General features: G+C 33.7%; 1 long non-coding RNA gene and 2 other non-coding genes across 3 annotated transcripts in view; all 3 read left to right on the top strand.

The window, feature by feature from the left end:
* The window catches only part of LOC140595813 (uncharacterized), a 187,492-nt gene that overhangs the window by 143,693 nt on the left and 22,070 nt on the right, over positions 1-21,729 (top strand). The gene's annotated exons all lie outside the window — the stretch shown is intronic.
* LOC112917738 (U6 spliceosomal RNA) lies at positions 10,456-10,560 on the top strand. Its single transcript, XR_003234520.1, has one exon. It is a non-coding gene; the product is annotated as a U6 spliceosomal RNA (small nuclear RNA).
* On the top strand, positions 18,853-18,956 carry LOC112917745 (U6 spliceosomal RNA). The gene has a single exon (XR_003234527.1). It is a non-coding gene; the product is annotated as a U6 spliceosomal RNA (small nuclear RNA).

Here is a 21,729-nt window from a genome sequence, read left to right as displayed (position 1 = left end):
CTGCCCATATTCTTTTCTTTAATATAACTCCAATATATAGTCATATTGGTTAAATTAGATTTGTATGAAACACTGTAACCTAAAAAAAAAAAGCAAGCACTTTTCAAAAATTGTCATTTATGTCATTTCAATCTAAATCTAGGGTCCATTTTTACCTTCAATAAAGTGTTTTCTTTCATTTTAAACAGATGTCAAAAGTTCATACACCTCCTAGAAGTATATTTCTTAGCATTATTGTATGTCCAAGCTGTCAATGTCAGAATTAGAGAACAAAAGTAAAGGAGTATAATGTGCATGTGTACATTTATTTTGTACAAGTTAATGGTGACTCAATCCCACTTGAAATGAAATACAGCTAATATATTTATATAAAATGCTATCTACTATTCTTGGTAAAATCTTTACATGAAAAAAACCCCAACAGAATTTAATAAAAGCCTTTTTTTTAACATAGTCAATTTTATTTTTTCTTTTTCCCCCCTATTAACAGTTAACACTTCCACAGGAATTTTCCCAAGAGCTAGGTTTTGATCTCATATTTCTAACAAATTCTGCCAGTGGAGCAATAGATTTAATGTTGCCCACCAGTTCAATTCAATCCTTCCCTCTACTCATATACCATATGCCAAAGTAAGTTCTATCTCACAGCTCCATGTGCCTGAACCAGCTTCCACAACTAAAGAAATACCTCTTACACTAAGGTTCCTCTGCAAATGCATAGGTTTGAAAGGAACTATATATACACTGGATTCACTTTTGAAAAGTTTGCTACATCCAGTTGCAAAGATGAAGATTATATAAGACTCTTCAAATTGTTCTATGTTAACTGTTTTATTTTAACAACCTTAATATTAGTATTCTACCTTAATAGATATATGTTAATGATTATGAATTTTAAGGTGAAACCGGTGTTCTACTTGTGTTTTTCTCCTGGAAGGTTCAGCTGCACAGGTGATGATACTAAGTACGTGGTGAGTTGGATTTAACCTGTGTTACTGTCTCCAAAATAGGTAAAATATTTTTAAAAAAGACTTCAAATTATTAAGAGATATACACAATAGTATTTAAAATGATCACGTGACACTTTCTAAATCAGAACCCACATGAAACAGATGTCTCATTATGTCTAAAATATGAATAGCACTTAAAAACTGATCTGTTTTTATTTCTGCTTCCATCTTGACTCTGCTGTTAGAGAACAATGACCTCTGAGACAAGGGGAAAAAAACAAATTAAGTCCTAAAATTGTCCTATTCTGCTGTCTAGAGAAGTTTCCAAAATATAGCACAGGGGAAGGGGACAGCTACACAAGAGAAAACACCAAAGGTCTGCAGAGCGCTCCCTTTGAGCCTTCATCATGAGCATGAGCTTGCAGAGTAGAAAGCTTCCTAACACAAGGCGCTTGGGTAGAATCCTTTAAGGATACTGCTTTAAACCATACCTAAAAAGGATCAAGTTGTTTTGAAGCAACTTAATGCTTCCCAGAATAAAGTCCAAAAATATTAAAAGGAATGCAAATACTGTAGCACACCACATATAACACAGTGTGAAATCCAATCAAAAAAGAAAGAAAGAAAGAGAGAGAGAGAGAAAGGAAGGAAGGAAGGAAGGAAGGAAGGAAGGAAGGAAGGAAGGAAGGAAGGAAGAAAGAAAGAAAGAAAAGGAATGCCTGGGCAGCTCAGTGGTTGAGCATCTGCCCTTAGCCTAGGGCATGATCCTGGTCCAAGGATTGAGTCCCACATTGGACTCCCTATGGGGAACCTGCTTCTCCCTCTGCCTGTTTCTCTGCCTCTCTCTGTCTCTTATGAATAAATAAGTGAAATCTTAAAAAAAAAAAATACCAAGTATGCAAAGAAGCACAAGAAAAATCACTCAGTACAAACAGATGCAGAAATGACACACATTAAAGAGTAGACAAAAATGTTAGAACAGGGGCACCTGAGTGGCTCAGTTGGTTAATACGCAGCTGCCTTCAGCTCAGGTCATGATCCCAGGGTCCTGGGATCAAGCCCCACATCAGGTTCCTCACTCAGTGAGGAGTCCGCTTCTCCATTCTCCCTGCTCCTTCCCCCTACTTGTGTTCACCCTCTCTCTCTCTCAAATAAGTAAGTAAAATCTTTTTTAAAATGTTAGAACAGCCATTATAAATATGTCCTATATATCCAGGAAAGTAGATAAAAGTGGGCATAATACGGAGAGACATGGAAAAATTTATAAAAAATTAAAGACCAAAACAATAAAGATAAAAAATGCAACAAAATACAAACTTTTTTTGAACACTTACCAAAATATTTCAGGCCATAAAACAAGTCTCAATGAAAATAAGTTTTTAAAACATAAAAACTTGATGTCTGATGACAATTAGATTAGAAATCAATAACAGAAAAATATATGGAAAATCCAGAACTTTTTTTTCAGAACTTTTTTAAACAAAACAACATGCTTGTAAATAATTGACGCGTCAAAGAAGAAATCAAAAAGGAAATCATAATATATATGAACTAAATAAAAATGAAAACACAATATATCAAAATTTGTGCAAGTTAAACAGCTCATAAGGGGATAATTAAAGCTTTAAATACTTATGAAACAAAAACAGAAGGATCTGAAATAAATATACTAAACTTCCATAATAAGAAATTAAAGAAGAGCAAATAATATTCAAAGTAAGCAGAAGAAAGTAAATAAAGAGCATAAATCAGCAAAAGAATAAAATTACATATATATATGTGTATATATAGACAGAGACAAAGAGACAGGACAGGAAAAGAGAGTAAGATACAGAGAAAAAGAGAAACCAAGAGAAAAATCAATGAAAGCAAAAGCAGATTATTTGAGAAGACAAATAAAACTGATAAACTTTTGGTCAGAAAAATGAAAGAAGATACATATTACCAATATCATACAGGAAAAGGAGACTCACTACACATGCTACAGACATTAAAAGAATAATAAAAGAATATTATTTTTTAAACTACAATTATTTCAATAATTTAAATGAAATGAATAAAATTCCTTTAAAAAAAACTATGAAAGCTCATTCAAGAAGAAATAGACAAACAGAATAGCCCTATATCTATTTTATTTTATTTCATTTTACAGAGAAAGTGTGCACATGCATGCACAATTGAGGGGGCAGAGGGAGAGAGAGAATCCCAAGCAGGCTTCAAGCTCAGTGGTAGAGCCTGAGGTGGGGCTCATGACCCTGAGATCTCACAACCTTGAAATCAGGACCCAAGCTAAAATCAAGAGGAGGTTGCTTAACCAACTGAGCCCCTCAGGTGCCCCATATCTATTTAAAAACTGAATTTGTACTTAACAATTTTCCCAACAAGTAAACTCCAGGCAAAGTAAGACTTCACTGGTGAATTCTACCAGACATTTAAGGAAAAATAATGCCAATTGATTTTTCAGCTCATTCTGAGGCCAGTGTTACTCTGATAACAAGATTCCAAAAAAAAAATCAAAACAAAACTACATATTAATGACCCTCATGAACACAGATGGAAAATTCTTAATCTCACTTCATAAAATGGAATTTAACTATATATAAAAAGAATCATACGTCATGGTTAGATGGGGGACCCATCTCAGAAATGAAAGCTTTATTTAACATTTGAAAAATCAAACAATATAACTCACCATAATACAGAATCAAATAGAAACATCATATGGTATTCCCAATAGATGCAAAAAAAGAATGGCAAAATTCAATATCCACTTATGATTGTAAAACTTAGTAAACTAGGAATAAAAGTTGTGGTAGACTGAATAACTATTTCCTAATCACTGCAACCTGTCAGTATTATTATATATGGCAAGAAGACTTTGAAGGTATGATTAGGTCAATGATCTCGAAACCAGATTATCTTGGATTACCTGCATGAGGTCTAAGACAACCATGAATGCCAAAATAAGAAGGTAGTAATGTGGAGATTCTAGTACAGAAGAAAAAAGGTTTTATGATGACCTCAGAATCTCAAGATTCTAAGACACAGGTTTTAGAAATAAAGGAAACAGCATGGGCCAAAGAATGCAAAGAACGGAACTCTCTAGAAGCTGGAAAAGGCAAGAAAATGGATTCTCCCCTAGAGCCTCTGGACAGTGATGATACCCTGGTTTTGGGCCAGAGTAACTAATTTCAGACTTCTGGCCTTCATAACTGTTGGAAAATAAATTTGTGTTGCATAAGCCACCAAGTTTGTAATAATATAAGAGCCCTAAGAAACTAATAAGAAAGGAACTTCCACAACTAAATAAAAGGCATCTAAGAAAAATCAACAACTAACATCATATTTAATGAAAGACTGAATACTTTCCCCTTAAGATTGGAAACAAAACAAGGTTGTTCACTCTTACTACTTCAGTGCAACATTATGCTATAGACACTAAATATAAGACTTCAGGATAGGAAGGAAAAAGGTAAAAACTATGATAGAAAAAGAAGTAACACTATTTAAAGAAGTCAAGTGGGTTTAGATAGAAAATCTTAAAAGAACTTTTTAAAAAGTACTATAATTAATATGTAAGTAAAGCAAAATCATAACTCAACTACAATATTTAAAAGTTAAAATATATAACAAAAAAATCCCAGAAAAAGAAATGGAAAAAATACCACTTAAAAGAGCATCAAAAATATTAAATTCTTAGAAAAAAGTTTGATGAAGATGTAAACTATTTGTACACTAAAATCTACAGAATATTTACAGAATTAAAGAAGACTTGCAAAAGTAGAGAGATAGAGCATGCTCAGATATCAGAAGATTAAAAGTGCAAATTCTTCTCCGACTGACCTGTTTTAAAAAATTCTTAGCTGAAGGGCAGCACAAAAACAGCCTGAAAGCTGGATTTGACATATGGGCTATAGTTCCCAAACTCTTGCTATAGATTCAATGAATCCCAATGAAAATCCCAGCATGCTATACTATGGAAATTTATATGGAAACACAAAAGTCCTCACATAGCTAAAGTCTGAAAAAGAACAAAGTAGAAAGACTTATAATACCTGATTTGAAGCTTATTTTCAGTCCCCAATAATCAAGTTAGTATGTATTTAGTAGAAAGCTAGATATATAGATCCTTGGAACTATAAAGGAAGTCCTCAAAAAGACTCATGCACATATAGTCATTTGAATCAACAAAAATGGCAAGGCAATTCCACAGAGATCAGATAATCTTTTGAAAACAGTGCTGGAACAATTGGATATCCATGCGGAGTAAGAAAAAAAAAAAAGCAAGAGTCCTTAGCTTGGGGAAAAAAACTAAGAATAAGTCTTGGGTTAGGCAAAGATTCCTCAATAAAACACAAAAGTCATGGAGTATTTAAAAAATTAATAAAATATTAAATTTTATCAAAATGTAAAACTAATGTTCTTTGTAAGACACTCTTATGGAAATGGAAGGACAAGTCACAACCAGAGAAAATACATTTGCAAAGCATATATCTGAAAAAGAATTTTCATCTAGAACAAAAATCAGCAAAACAAGTCCATTGGCTAAGTCTGATGTGCCATTTGTTTTAGTCAATAAAGTTTTATTGATACACAGCCATATTCATCCATTTAGGTCTCAAGTGCTGTTTTCATGATACAAGGCCAGAATTGAAATTGTTGCAACAGAAATCACATGGCCTATAAAGCCTAAAATATTCACTTTCTGGCCCTTTAAAGAAAATATTTACCAATCCCTGATTTAGAATGTGTAAAGAACTTGTACAGCATACCAAGACAAACTTCCAATTTTCAAAAATGATAAAACATTTGAATAGGAACTTCACAAATGAAGATATATGAATGGCAAGTAAACATGACAACCTCCTCAACATCATTAATGATTAGAGAAATGCAAACTAAAACCATGATGAGATACTATTACATAACAATTGGAATGACTAAAATTAAAGACTGTTCATACCAACTAAACAAGTGGGGAAGGAGCAAATAGAATCCTCAAGCATTGCTAGTGGAAGTGTAAGATGATACCATCACCACTGATCATTTGATAATTTCATAAAAAGCTAAACATACACATGCTATACAACTCATTCTTCTCCTAAAGAAATAAAATATGTCCATTCAAAGGCATGTCTATGAATATCCATAACAGTTTAATGTTATAGCCCCAAACTAGAAATGACACAAATGTCTATCAGCAGCTGGATGGATAAACACAGGGCAGTACATACATTCAATGAAATACTACTCAGCAATAAAAAGTACATGCTACTCAATACATGCAACTCAATTATGAGACAAAAACCCAATTTTCAAAAATGGTGAATCTCATAATATTTATGCTGAGTGAAGGAAATGAAAGCGGCTAGATAATAAAAAGTACATATCATATTGTATTTTTACATAAAATTCTAGAAAATGGAAAATAATCTAAAATGACAGAAAGTAGATTAGTGGGCACACAGTCTACAGAGAGGGGAAATCAAGGAAAGATGACAAAGGGGCACGAAGAACTTTTGAGTGATAGAAATGTTCATGATTGTGGCTGTTTTAATGGTTTCATGGTCATATATCATATGTCAAAACTCATCAAATTTTACACTTAAAAATGCCAGTTTGTTGTACATCAGGCTCAGCTCAATAAAGTCATACAAAAATGGAAATTTTTCTGGGATAGTATTTCCATAGCCACAATTTCTCCATAGATATTATTTTTGGAGTGTTACTTGTAAGGGAAAAATAATTACAGTGACATTTGGCCTAGCTTCTCAAATTGTTGTCTGAGGAGCAGCAGCTTTGGCACTGACTGAGCTTGTCAGAAATGCTGAGTTCTTTCACTAGCCCAGCCGCCACCCCAGAGCTTTTGATCAGAATGCACATTTTGAAAAAGTCTCCAGGCAACTTGCATGCAAGTTTAAGAAACACTGTACGAGAGACAACAGCTTTGGTTCAATTGAAAAGTAAAAATCAGTACTAATATCCCTCATCAGAGATGTTAAAGTTTAAGAAACACTGTACGAGAGACAACAGCTTTGGTTCAATTGAAAAGTAAAAATCAGTACTAATATCCCTCATCAGAGATGTTATTTAAAAGATTCCTTTTATCATGCTGTGGGTATTACCAGAGAATTCTAAAATACCTTTTGATTCTGATCCCACAGTCCCATGTCATTGCCTATTTTCTACTGGGGTTGCCACCACTTTTCACACATGTACTTTCCTCCAGTATCTCCCTCCCTTGCATTTTCCTCATATGTAGCATAATTGTTCAGGTTTGTTTTTGTTTTAAGTCAGCTCCATGCCTGGTGTGGAGCCCAAAGCAGGGCTTGACCTCATGACCCTGAGATCAAGACCTGGACTGATCAAGAGTCAGATCTTAACCAACTGAGCCACCAGCACCCCACAAATGTTCATATTTTTAGAGGGAAGATTAAGTGTTTGTAATGTCTTTAAAATTATATTGTGCTCCTTTGCCTTCATTTCTATGCAGGACTCTTGAGCATTGAGGTAAACTGGGACAAGGCTAGTCTCCTAACTTGAGTCAAAATCTCTGAAATGAACACTAGAAATTGACAGAAATAAATGAGAAAAAAACTTAACCATGTAAATAATTATCTACTTAATTCTTTTTAAAAAACTTACAGTAAAATAAGTACAACTCAAAGAGATGAAATAGAAATAAAGATTTGAAAAGAAACTAATATAAAGCAAGTGTATTGAGAAAAGAACACACACTAAGGAAAACAGTACCTTACTTCATACAACTTTTGACAGATTTTAGTGTGCTTTCACATTCATTATTTCATTTAATCTTTTCTATAAATCTATGATATAAGAAGTCAACTGTTATTATCGCCATTTTCCAGTTATATTATTTATCCAGTCTCGCTCAGCTGGAGATTCAAATCCTGTTGTTCCAACTTCCAGCTTACCAGCCCACATTGCATGTATGAAATGTCCTTGCAGGAGACACTAAAGATCTCTTTCAAGTTTCACATATAAGCGGTTCAATTAAAGACTAAAACAAACACTCTGGGGCATTTGCTCTCATGACAAGCCAAAATCTGAAAGAGTTTGATATTAAAATCAAAATTGCCTTTGAGTTACAAAAGCACATAAACACATCTTTATCTCCAAAACTCTGTCTTTTTACCTAAAATGAAAAAGCAGGCAGTTAAAAAAAAAATCTGGGTAGGAGGAATTTTTTTTTTTTAATCTGGAGAGGTTTTTTTCCCCATAAAGTAGTTAATTCTAGTGAGTTCCAGATGTCATATTTTAAAAGGCACTGTTCTCAGACCTTTCTATCACCCAAAGAAAACCTCCTTCTTTAGGGTAAATTTACTATATTTCTACTACCTTTTATTCTGGAGTCAACCATTTACTGTATCCTTTTTTTTTTTTTCCTTTTCTTCTCTTAAATGACGGTTCTCCTTGATTTCTTATTAAAGGGCTTGACAGAGATAGATAAAAATGACACCTAGGAAAGAACATTTCTGCTCCTGGGAGTCATCAAGTTTCAAACTTAAACTTGGAAAAGTATCTGAAGCAAGCCAAAATGAACACAGAGCAAGCACAAAGACAAATGTTCTTTTTTCTTCTTTTTTAGTTTGAGGGAAAGAGATTATTTTGTTTTGTTTTGTTTTGTTTTACATTTGGTCAGTTGGCACACTGCATAGTTAATTTGAGATTTTTTTCCCCCTTTCTCATTTCGGTTACTTTAGATGTGTCTTACATTAGCTTTTCTTTAAGTCTTGAAGGGAGTTGGCCTCCATTCCCCCAATTGGAACAATAGTTTCTCTCGGTTGACAGTGCCAGCTACATATATTATCTGTCCTGTTCCCAGCAGGAACATTCCAGTGACTGCTTAGAAAAATTAGTCACATGGATTTTTAGACTGGGGAGGGGTTGGCTAGCTTCAGTTGTCATCTTTGTGAGAAAATTGAACTGTTTCTTTTCATGTCTCCCATTTACCTATTTTAGACTTTTATAAATGCTACTACACCTTTTCTTCATGACAGTTAAGAATGAGCCCATCTTTAAAATCCTCCAAGAACTGGGGGCACATTTAGCCTGTTAATGCTTCTTTCTTGGCCCAATTCCACTTAGGCTAATTACATTCTGTTTAAAAAAAACTCCTTGCATTTTCATTTGGAGATGAAAAAGATTGTTTTTCAACCTTCTCTTCTGAGCTTTAAAACTCTACCCTCAAAAGCCCAGCATGGATCCATCCAAAGTTGCCTAAGGACAATTCCCAGAGTGTGGGAGAATCCAAAAGTACACAGCCATTCCCAGAGGATAAAGTGGCCATCCTTGCACCCAGTCTTCAAAGAAAAATATATGATTATCTAGCTGCAGAAGTTTGCCCTTTGCTTTAAAAAGACATACTTCTTTATCAAGGGATAGCGATGACATACTTCAGGATCCACACCAAATACCATCCAAAAGAGACGGGAGTTCCCTGGAAACACATTGTCTGTTCCTTTTTTGAAAATGAAAAGCACTGCAAAGTAATCCAAAAAGTCAAATTCTTATAGTTTCTAACCTCTTCTTTGATGCTACATGTTGCATGCTCCAAATATGTTTAGCATGCTACAGACATTCATTGAAATATATACCTCCCATGATGTCTCTTTTTTGCTACAATCTTTACAACAAGAGCTCTTCCCTTTTATTTCAATTGAATAAAGCAATGTGACATTTGCCCTTGTTATTTTAGCTTTATTTCAGAAATTTCTAAAACACTTGTCTCTGCAAGATTTCCTTGACGTTAAGGCACAGGAAATTGCTCTAGGCTCTGCTGACTCAACATTTACACATTTTTCTTCTGATGAAATATTTGTTTGCTTTAAAACTAAATGATGTAATGCAACTAAAACAATATAGAATTATACTAATTATGGTCTAAGTTGACAGATTTAGATGGAATCATATTTTATGTCTGTTCTTGTAGTATATATAGTCATTATCTGTCAAGTATTCACATGCAGTTTGGGAATTTTCACAACCAACAAAGTCAGAACTCCAAACCAACAACCTAAAAAAGGGGGGCGGGGGGGAGTAAACTTCAAAAGACTTACAGGTTTAGTTTATACAGTACCACCAAGAAGGGATCATGAACAAATTCATTTTGCTAGTCTTTGTGACTAGAAAGTTCCCACGATTAAGCACTGGGGAAGGGAAAGAGGATATATCTTTTTCTTTAATTTTATTGCATATTTTTAATTTAATGCCAATACAGTTAACATACAGTGGTATATTAGTTTCAGGTGTACAATATATGATTTAACAATTCTTTACATCATTCAGTACTCATCATGGCAGGGGTACCTCTTCATTTTAAGATTCATGAACAGTCTAAAAATAGGTTCATGGGAGGTTTACCCTTAGTGTCACACTTTCACATTTTCGATTACAAGTTTTGTATAAATGTAAAATCATGCTTTTTTCTGTCTCATAAGTAGCCTTAATAATAAGCTATCTTATACAAAAAAAAATGCAAGTCGTGCTTACTTCGGCAGCACATATACTAAAATTGGAACAATACAGAGATTAGCATGGCCCCTGTGCAAAGGATGACATGCAAATTCATGAAGCCTTCCATATTTTTGAAACAACAAATATTGGCAAGGATGTGGAGAAAGAGGAACCCTCTTGCACTGTTGGTGGGAATGCAAGCTGGTGTAGTGTGGAAATTCCTCAAGAAGATAAAAATAGAGCTACCCTATGACCCAGCAATTGCACTACTGGGTATTTACCCCAAAGATACAGATGTAGATTTATATATCTATATCTATATCTATATCTACCCACAATGGAATATTACTCAGTCAACAGAAGTGATGAATACCTACCATTTGCTTTGACAAATGGAGGGTATGGTGCTGAGTGAAATAAGTCAATCAGAGAAAGACAATTATCATATGGTTTCACTCATGTGGAATATAAAAAAATACTGAAAGGGACTATAAGAGAAAGTAGGAAAACTGAGTGGGGAAAAATTAGAGAGGAAGACAAACCATGAGAGGCTCCTAACTCTGGGAAACAAAGGGTTGCAGAAGGGGAGAAGGGTGGGGGATGGGGTAACTGGGGGATGGGCACTAAGGAGGGCACTTGATGGAATGAGCACTGGGTGTTATATGTTAGCAAATTAAATTTAAATAAAATCAAAACAACCAAAAAAATCACAAGTTGCAAAAAAAAATCTTGCTGAGCTCAATGAGAGGGTAGGAAAGTGCCTTCATCTATGGAACAGAATTCTGATAACGGAAGCACTGAAGAACAACATGTGAAGGAATATAAAGAAATGTAGCATGCTTAATAAGAGAGAAATTCCACTGAATCTTTATGGTCTCTCTTCACCACTAGTTCTAAGGCACTATTTGAACATGAAAGAATCCCAGATCCTTCAGATATACTTTCTTTTACTATCCAAATTATAGAATGTCATGGCTCTTTCAGTAGTTCTGTCCTACATTTTTAAGTTTCTAAGAATGCATAAAGTGATAACTAGACTTCCTAATATAAAGTGCTAACCTCCCTCTGAGGGACCAGAATCTATACAAACCAGTTCTTAACATTTTCTCTTACTTTCTCTCTGAATCTCACTAAAGATATCCCAATGAGTGTCTAATAAGACTAAAGTTATATAGGCTCTTTAGTGATTTTCTTAGTTACTTTGACAAAAGATAAATTTTTTCTTCTCAGACTAGAAAATTTGACGCAAAGAACTGATTTCCACTTCAACATGTAGTAACAGTGGAAGAAGCTACAGGTCATTTGTTGAGCTTCTCAGCTGCTTAGAGCTCTTTAAAATGATGTAATTTTGATGGCAGCAACAACCCAAGGGGACAAAAGAAAATGTTATAATGCCAATGACCTCTGCTGCTAGGGAAACATGAAAATTTAGGATTTAAAACGACAAAATGCTTTAACAATGTTATAGTCCCCCTATTCTTAATTTAGCTAACTTGCTCAATTTTAACTATCATTTAACTGATTCTATACAATAGCAAATGGAAATTTAAACAGTGCCATTTGGAACACACTATCTTTCATAAGTGACGTAATTATTCCAAATTCTAACTGTACAGCAAAGGATATACTTGCGTGAATGTTGGCTTGAATGTTTTGGCTTCAATTTCAACTTTTGTAATAGCTGCAGCAAAATTTTCCTATCTAAATGTTTTTAAAGGCAGAATGTCTTCATAAATGAGCAAAGAGTTGGGTATCTAGATACTCCCTGGAAGCAAAACACAGACAAGTGTCCAAATGCAAGCTTTCTCATTTATATGTAATGGAGTTTGAATATAACACAGCTGTTTAGTTTTGAAAGATGTGGCTATAATTACTCTCGTTAGGGCTCTATCATTCTACCTGCATGGCATATAGCATCGTGGGCCAATTGTGGGAGAATATATGAGGGAAAGTTGATAAAGCAACCCTGATGTTCATATGGGTTGATGTGATTCAGCTGTTCCTGGCTCATAAAACTCAAGAATAAATGTATTGATATGAGGATAGAAAATCATGGAGAACTCTTACCAATGTACAAGAGCTGTATACAAACAACAAGATTAATATTTTAGGCAAAGTGGCATCTCGAAGACTATATAGACAAGAGAGAAACAGGCATAGTCAAGTGATAAGTTCAAACAGAAAAAAAAAATATCAAGAAAAAAATGAATAAAAAATGCAGGTAAGGGAAGATGCTAGCAGTAAAGCTTCCCAAAAAGTAGAGGTAGTAAAAGCCTACCTTAGAGCAGTCAGATGCACATGGAAAAGTGGTAAGAAAGCTAAATTAAACTATAATATAAATTAGTTCACAGAATTAGTCACTAATAATTTTCTTTACATGGAATTGGAGAACATTGTTCTCCTCCCACTTTGGAATGAGGGAAAGGGAAAACTAATATTTCCTGATGACATACTATGAACCTGGCAAAATGCCATATAGACAACATGCTGTCTGGTTCAATCCCATGAGGATGAAGGGTAATGATCCTTTGGAGTGCTCTGTTGAGGTGGAAGGTACACTGTGCAGAGATTCTCAAGAATGCCTAGTCCCCATTAAAATTAGAGGTGACTGATGACTGATCAGGATACGTCTAATATGATGGGTTAGAATGTCTGTTTCATTCCCTGAGTAAAATTAAAGAAGGAGTACAATCTGAAAAATCCTACCTTTAGAAAGGAAAGCTGAAAACAGAAGTCTAATATAGACTTCAAAATGGTAAGAAAGGAAATGAGTTGGGATCTCTAGAAGAGGTACGAAAACTATAACAAAATAACAAAAAACTATAAAGCTATAATTATAGCTTTCCAATGTTCCTGTGACCTATTTGTGTTTTCTCATCTACTTTTATGAAGTGATTTGCTTTAGAGTAAAAAAAAGCCTTGTCCTTTAAATTATAAAATAGCCTAATGGTTGGAGAATTTGTGTCCAATTCAACTCAGGTTGGGGAAAGACATCCCCAAAAGCAACCAACGATACCACCAATGGACACTTTAGGTTTTGTTTGCTATAATGCAGGGATGGAAGTGGGAAGGAAAGGATGGAGGGAGAAAGGAAAGGAAGGGACGGAAGGAAAATCAAAAAGAATGGACCTGGGGTTTAAGACTTTGTCCAAGGTCTGAACAGAAAAATCTGTGAACTTTGTGGTAACCCATGAAGCTGACATCACACCTTATTTCTATTGAGAAAATTTAGACTCATAGAAGTTTTGTCATCTGCCCAACGTCACATACCTTGTAAATGGAGCTGGAATTCAAGAACAGTTGTGATTCACTCCAAAGCCCATAATCATGCTCCTTAATCACAATGACTGGCAGCTGAGAATTTTAAGCCAAGAGTGAGAAAATGGAGCCATAAGAAATAAAGAACAATAGGCATATGCAGCAAAAAGGTTACTTAACAGACATTGGTGTTAATTACTTTGAGAGAGAAAAATATTACAGAATTTAATTAAAATATTATTGAATATGTATTAGTCCAATGAAGTACAGATTGTATAAGAATAAAATATAAGTGAAGCACCTTATTTTAATAAGAAAAAATTATGTACATGAAATAAATAAGCAAATACTCTTGAGGAATAGACTGGGAAGAACTAAATTTTGTTGTCACTGAGTGGGTTATGTATTACAGCCCATTTTTACTATATCTGAGCTTTACTAGACATACTATAGTTTGGGGAATACAAAAGAATACTGGACTAGGGTTCTGAGCCTTAGCTTTTATAAGATCTATAATTAATCACTTCAAGGAATGTCTGGCCTCAAGTTTTCTAACTTACAAAAATGAGGCACTTGGCTAGATTAGTGGTTATCATATTTTTTTTTGTTATAGAACCCTTTTTTTCCAAATAAATTCTCCAGTTGATTTCAAATAAGTAATGCTGATAAAATTGCAGCATGACAAATACCAAAAAAAAAAAAAGTTTTTCCTTGAGCTCTTAGATTTATGTTTTAGAAAAGGCCTAGCCTTAAAACATGTGGGAAAATGATACTAAAATGAAATATATTTCCGCATTTCACATATTGTATTCCAAACCATCCTAGTTCTTGGAAGTAGTGTTTTAAAAAGAATTCTCTGGCTAATAATATCTTTGAGGGATGAACACTGCACCTCCCTTTTGGAGAGTTACAATATGTGTATCATGTTAAGAAATCAGTAGAATTCTGCAGCAAAATAAATTTGTTTAATTTTGCTTATTCACATGCATCACAAATGACCTCAGGTCGGTTTGTTTCGCCTGATGTGAATGTTCCAGGGATCATCCTTTTTAATGTGGTTTATAAATTCATGAACTTCAAGGGCCCCAGTGTAAGCACACTGACCTACTCATAGGTTCTGAAATGGCACCTACTATACATAACCACTCAATGAATATAATTTCTATGAATTTAAAGTTGAATTCCACAAAAACAGAGTTAACTGAGCACAAACCATGTCTTAAGATACCTTTTAAAGGAGGAAGGAAACTGCTGATGAGATATAAAGGATATTCAAAGCTCTTCAAGGAAAACAAGCCTGAGATGATGCAGATACACATCCAAAATAGGAAAATATCTTGAAAATTCTTCTACCTTCCCTTTTCTCCTTGGCTTAAACCTAATATTTTGTCCTATTGATCCATCTTCTCTGTACTTCTCAGCCTTTCTCTTAGTTAAGGTCAGAATAGAAAAAAAAAAAATCTAAAGAATGAAGTGCTAAATCTCAGTAAGTTACCATACCTCCACCCTGCTCCTCTCTCAGATCTGGTCATTCCCATTGCACTGTCCTTATCAGTTCTTATGCCAGATTCCATAAAAGTCCTCCCATCCCAGAGCTAGTACCTTTTTTTTTTTTTTAAGGCTTTTTATTTATTTTATTCATGAGAGACACTTAGAGAGAGGCAGAGACATAAGCAGAGGGAGAAGGAGGCTCCCTGCAGTGAGCCTGATGCAGGACTCAAGCCCATGACCCCAGGATCACAACCGGAGCCAAAGGCAGATGCTCAACCACTGAGCCACCCAGGCATCCCCAGAGTTAGTGCCTTTGGTGACTCTGCAGCATGGCCTATGACTGGTTTTCCACCAAAATGTGGATTGATGTCCTTTAAGCCCTTTTTGTACAGAGATTACTTTCCACCATCCATATGTACCTCTAAAATCATTAAGTGAAAACAAAAAACAAAAAAATAAAATCACTAAGTGAAAGAAGGGTAATGTTGCTTTAAAAAGGGACAGTTATTGCCGTATTCCTACAAATGACAAAGAAATAATGAGAAAGAATTTTGTTTGTTTTAGAAAAGGAGATTAAAGAAAAAAAAACACTATTTTTCTTCTATGTTAGGCCAACATGAACAGAAACTTTACTTCTAAGCCATAGATGGTGCTGTGAAAGAAAGCAGATGAATAAAGAAAGACAGAAAGAAAAAATGAAAAGAAGAAATTAAGGTCAGAATCCAGTGCCAAAAAGTGAGTTTTCTCTCCAACACTTCAGCTACTTAAATCACTAAACTGACCCTTAGTGATACTTACAAAAATTAATTTAGAAAGATTTTCCTTTCTTCTTGCTAAAAGATAGGAGTGTCAGGGAGACTTCCATAATTCCATCACAGTAAAAGATGATGCAATATTGCCAACCCAAACTGAAATGTAAGGCTTTTCATAGAGACATTTAAGTATGCATTGTTAAATTTCACAGCATTATTGACATAATACTTTTGGTATACAATGTGATTGGTGAGCTAGCCTTAGGACTGAAACTCCAGCTGTGACATTATCCCTACCCTTTTGGAACATAACTTGTTCATGAAATGGAGATCACTCTTATTTTCAGGAAAGTACTGAGGTTTCTCTAATCCAGAATAGTTTAAATATAAGGAAGTGTTCCAAAGGATAGCAATCAAAATGATGAATGAGTCAGATTATTTTATTCATGGAAATATAAATGAAGCATAAATTACCCAAGACAAATTTGCTAAGAAAAAAAAAATGGGGGAAATTGTGTGATGGTCTGCAGAATGTGAAAGGCACAGACCTCAAGGCTAGAAAAATAATTTAGTGTGATTCAAAGACTAGTAGTACAGATAATAAGAATGTTCAAAGTAAAACAGATGCTGCCTCCTCTGTTGAATAAGTAGCAAAGAAACTACACTAATTTGAACATGGTCTAGGAATCCAAACCAGGTAAAGACTTCAGAATAAATTCTAGTACTGTATTAATATTCTTGTCAAAGGAGATAATACAGCCTAATTAGGTTACCTAGATTATTTAGACACGTCATTTGACCCATTAGAGTCTTCTTTCATGAATATCAGATTCCACCAACGTGCTACCAATTCCCCACCACTGGAAAAGCCTATTAGAAACATCAATGTTTAGGTGGCAAGTTGCTTGTCTTTTTCTCTGGGCATCTAAAAAACAAGTAGATGCATGATAAGCAATTTAAAAATCACAATTAGTTTATTCCCCATGGACAAATAAATAGCAACCCCACATAACCTTAACAGTCTCCAACATTGCCCAACAAAGATATAATATGAAAAATATATGTAATTTTAAATCTTGAAGTAGATACATTAAAAAAACAAGTAAAACCAATTTATTAATATGTTTGATTTAATCCAATATATTGAAAATATAATTTCATCTTGTGGTACTAGTCACATTTCAGTCCTCAGTAAGCATATGTGGTCAGTATGCCTTAGCATACAGCACAAGTACTAAAAGAAAAGTAGAGGTATAAAACAAAGAAGAAAAAAAATGTGCATTGGTCAATGAAGGAACATTCTTTTGGACCCAGGGTAATGAAAATTATGATTGTACTGAACACTACAAGTAACTTCACTGAGAAGGAGAAGGAGGACAATAGGCACTCTGCGTGTGAAGTGAAAATATCATTAAAAAATAATTATTTTATGTAATTTGGAGAGGAGCTAATTTTTAAATAAAATTATTTTCTTTAAATCCCCATCAGTGATCAATCAAAAATATATCAAAACATAATTTCAAACATTTTTATAATTTGCAATCACAATGATGTTAAGATGTGATAAGAAAATAAAATATTATTATGAAAATTATTTAAAAATTGTCAAGGACAGCATTTATATTAAGTACTTAAAAACATTTCTAGGACAGTTGAAGATGCCTAGATTTAGACTACCATTGCAGATTATCATTCAGAAATATACCAACAATTTATTTTTTTATTCAATAAAAATTTCTTTAGTATTTATTCTATTCCAGAAGCTGTCTTTAGGCCCTGAGGATACAATGCAAAGAAAAACTGGTAAAATCCATGCTCCTCAGGATTAATTAGATACTTAATTCAATTTGTCTACCAAAGCTTTGTTAAACAGTTTTTAAAGAATTTCCTTTTTCCATCACCAACTAATATGATCTAGAATTTGTTCTCTTTAGGGAACATATTCATTGACTGTCAGCCTCAAGAAGTCTGGAACCTGTTTTATCTATCATCTAGTTCATTATATAGCAGAGCGACTTATACATTATTTAATGATGGTACTGCATTGAATTAATTGAATCAAACTGAAGTAAATCAAACTTAATTTAATTAGAAGGAATAAAATAAAATAGGTGTTACTGCACTGCTAAAAATCCTTACTCAAAAACCAGGAATATCTCCATTAAAAATTAATACTGAAACCAAATGAAGACATTAATTACAAGAAAGGAAAACTTCAGACCAATATCTCTCATGAACATAGGTACAAAAATAATCAATGCAATATTACCAAATCTAACATTATATAAAAAGAATTATATACCATGACCAAATGGGATTTATTCCAGGTATATAAGACTGGTTCAACAAATGTTAATCAGTTAGGGCTATCAATCATATAAATAGGCTACAAAAGAAAATTTACATTATCATATCAAATGATGTTTAAAAAAAATTGACACATCCTAACATCAAACACTAATTCGTGATAAAAACTCTAAGCAAATTAGGAATTAAGAGGAACTTCCTCAACTTGATAAAGAACATCTGTAAAGAACCAACAGCTAACATCATACTCAATGGTTAGAAACTAGATGCTTAGTAACACTGAAAACAAGGCAAATATATTCCCTCTCAAAACTCCTATTCAACATTATACTACAAGTGCTAACTCATTAATACCAAAAAAATGAAAATAAAGTGTATACAGTATTTGATGTAAAAAATAAAATTGTCCTTGTTTAGAGATGGCATGATTGTCTATGTAGAAAATCCCAAAGAATCATCAAAAAAACTCCTGGAATAAATAAGTGATCATAACAGAAGTGCAAAATACAAGATTAATATACAAAAGTCAACTGCTTTCCTATATGCCAATGATGAAAAATTGGAATTGGAACTTAAAACACAATGCTATTTACATTAAGACCAAAAACAATGCAATACTGTTCACTTTAGCAGCATATATACTAAAATTGGAATGATGCAGAGATCAGGATGGCTCCTGTGCAAGGATGACACGCAAATTTGTGAAGTGTCCCATATAAAAAAAAAAATAAGAAAATAATATGATTAAGATATAAATTTTAAAAATGTATAGCATTTATATAGAAAAACTACAAAAATCTAATAAAAGAAATTTAGGAATATCTAAATAAATGGAGAGATATTCCATGTTTATGGATAGGAAGACACAATATCGTTAAGATGCTAATTCTCCCCAACTTGATCTATAGTTTCAAGGTAATCCAAATCAAAATTGCAGAAAGTTATTTTGTGGCTATCAACAAAGTCATCCCCAAAGTTTACTTGGGAAGATGAAAGACTCAGAATAGTCAACACTGTATTAAAGATGAAAAAGAAGTTAAAAATCTGAGACTGACTACAAGACAATATAAAGCTACAGTAACCAAAAGAGCATGGTTTTGGCAGAAGAACATACACATAAGAAAAAAAGAACATACACATAGATCAATGAAGCAAAATATAGGACCCAGAAATAAGCCCACACAAATAAAGGCAACTGATCTTTAACAAAGCAGAAAAGGCAATTAAATGGAAACAAGATAGTCTTTCAACAAATGATACTGGAATAATTGAATACCCAAATGCAAAATAAATTTAGATTTAAGACTTATACCTTTCAACAAACTAACTGAAATAGATAACAACCAAATGTAAAATGAAAAACTATAAAATTTCTAGATGATAGTACAGGAGACAATCTAGGTGACTTTGGTTCAAGGATGAGTTTTTAGATGCAACACCAAAAACATGATGATCATAGAAAAAAGTAAGTTGGTCTTGTTAAAATTGAAAACATCTGCTCTGTGAGAGATAACCTTAAGAGAATGAAAAGACACATACAATGAGAAAATATTTGCAAAACATATATTTGGCAAAAGATTTGTATTTAACATATGCAAATAATTCTTAAAGCTCAATAATAAGAAAATAACTCAATAAAAATGGTAAAGCAATCTGAACATACACTTCATCAAAGAAAATACAGATGGCAAATAAGTATATGAAAAATGCTCCACATCATTTTTCATTAGGGAGCTTCAAATTAAAACAACGAGATATCATTATTAGAAAGACTAAAATAAAAAAAAGCTGACAACAACAAATGCTGACAACCAAGCTCAGCAACAGGAACTCCTATTCATTGCTAGTAGAAAGATAAGAAGGTACAGCACTTTGGAAGACAGTTTGGTACTATCTTACAAAGCGAAACATAGTATTATCATACATTTCAGCAATCGTGCTCTTAGGTATTTACCTAATTGAGAAGAAAACATGTACATAAAACATCTGCACTCAAATGTTTATAGTTGCTTTATTTATAATTACCCCACACTGGAAGCAACCAAGATACTCTTCAACAAATTAATAAACAAACTGTAGTCCATCCAAGCAATGGAATATTATTCAAGGATTTTTAAAAATGGCCTATCAAGCCACAAAAAGACATGGAGGAACTTTAAATATTGCAAGTGAAAGAAGTTAGCCTGAATAATGCTACATAGTTCATGACTCCAATTACAGCACATTCTGGAAAAGACAAAACTAGAGTAAGAGATTGAAAAAAAAAATCAATGGTTGCCAGGGCTCAGGGTGAGGTTCATGAAAGGAATGAAGAAATGAAACAGAGTGCTCAAATTTTTAAAAATTTTATTTAAAATGCTGAAGAAGGTCAAAGTGACACAGGAGTCAACTAAAAGACCTCCCAAAGGTCAAAGCTGGAACAGCTGGAGCAATAAAATAAAGTAGTCCTGGATCATAACTCAAAGGTTAAAATAAGTATCCATGAGGGATCCCTGGGTGGCGCAGTGGTTTAGCGCCTGCCTTTGTCCCAGGGCACGATCCTGGAAACCCGGGATCGAATCCCACGTCGGGCTCCCAGTGCATGGAGCCTGCTTCTCCCTCTGCCTATGTCTCTGCCTCTCTCTCTCTCTCTCTGTGACTATCATAAATAAATAAAAATTAAAAAAAAATAAGTATCCATGAGTCCATACTGATACAAATAAATTATTAAATAAATTAACAAATGAGAAAGAAGAGACAAATCTCCCATGCAGAAGAATTCCACAGAAATTAGTTAGATATACCATCCTGAGAGTTGAGGAAAATAATTCCTCATCCTTAAATGTGAGCTGCACATGATGACTTCATTCCAAAGAGTGCAGTATGAAAATAGGTGGGAGAAAGTAACAGTGAAGAAACCTAAATAACATTACTTTTGCCTGTTGACCAAGGTCAACGTCAATGGTCATAGATCATGTAGATTGTATGTGCCCTTGATATTATATGATAAAAATGATACTCTTTACCCCTGTGACCTTCTTCCCCAAAACACATAACTCCCATCTAATAAGAAAAACATCCAATTCCAGTAGATAGTCATCACACTCCCCAAAACTGTAAAGGTTATGAAAAACAAGAAAAGTCTTGGAAATTATCAAAACCTAGAGGGGACTAAGGAGACATGATCCCAGAACAGAAAAGAGGCATTAGGTTAAATCTACAGAAGTCTGAATAAATTATGGACTTTGTTAATAATAATGTACCAATGTTGGTTCATTAATTGTAACAAATAGACTATGCTAATGTAAGATATTAACCATAAGGGAAACTGTGTGGAATTGGGGGTGGTAGAAATATGTATGGGAACTCTCTGTAAGATCAATATTTCTATAAAACTGAAACTCTTCTAAAAATAGTCAATTAATTAAGTCAATTAATATTCTAACCTATTGGCACACCATTAAATACAAGTAAGATTAATTTTTGGAACATTACTAATAACCAGACTATGGGCC

The sequence above is a fragment of the Vulpes vulpes genome, chromosome 15 (genome assembly GCF_048418805.1).
Source record: "Vulpes vulpes isolate BD-2025 chromosome 15, VulVul3, whole genome shotgun sequence".
NCBI classification, from domain to species: domain Eukaryota; kingdom Metazoa; phylum Chordata; class Mammalia; order Carnivora; family Canidae; genus Vulpes; species Vulpes vulpes.
Note: the sequence above shows the minus strand (reverse complement) of the source record. Positions and strands in the feature narration are given on the sequence as shown.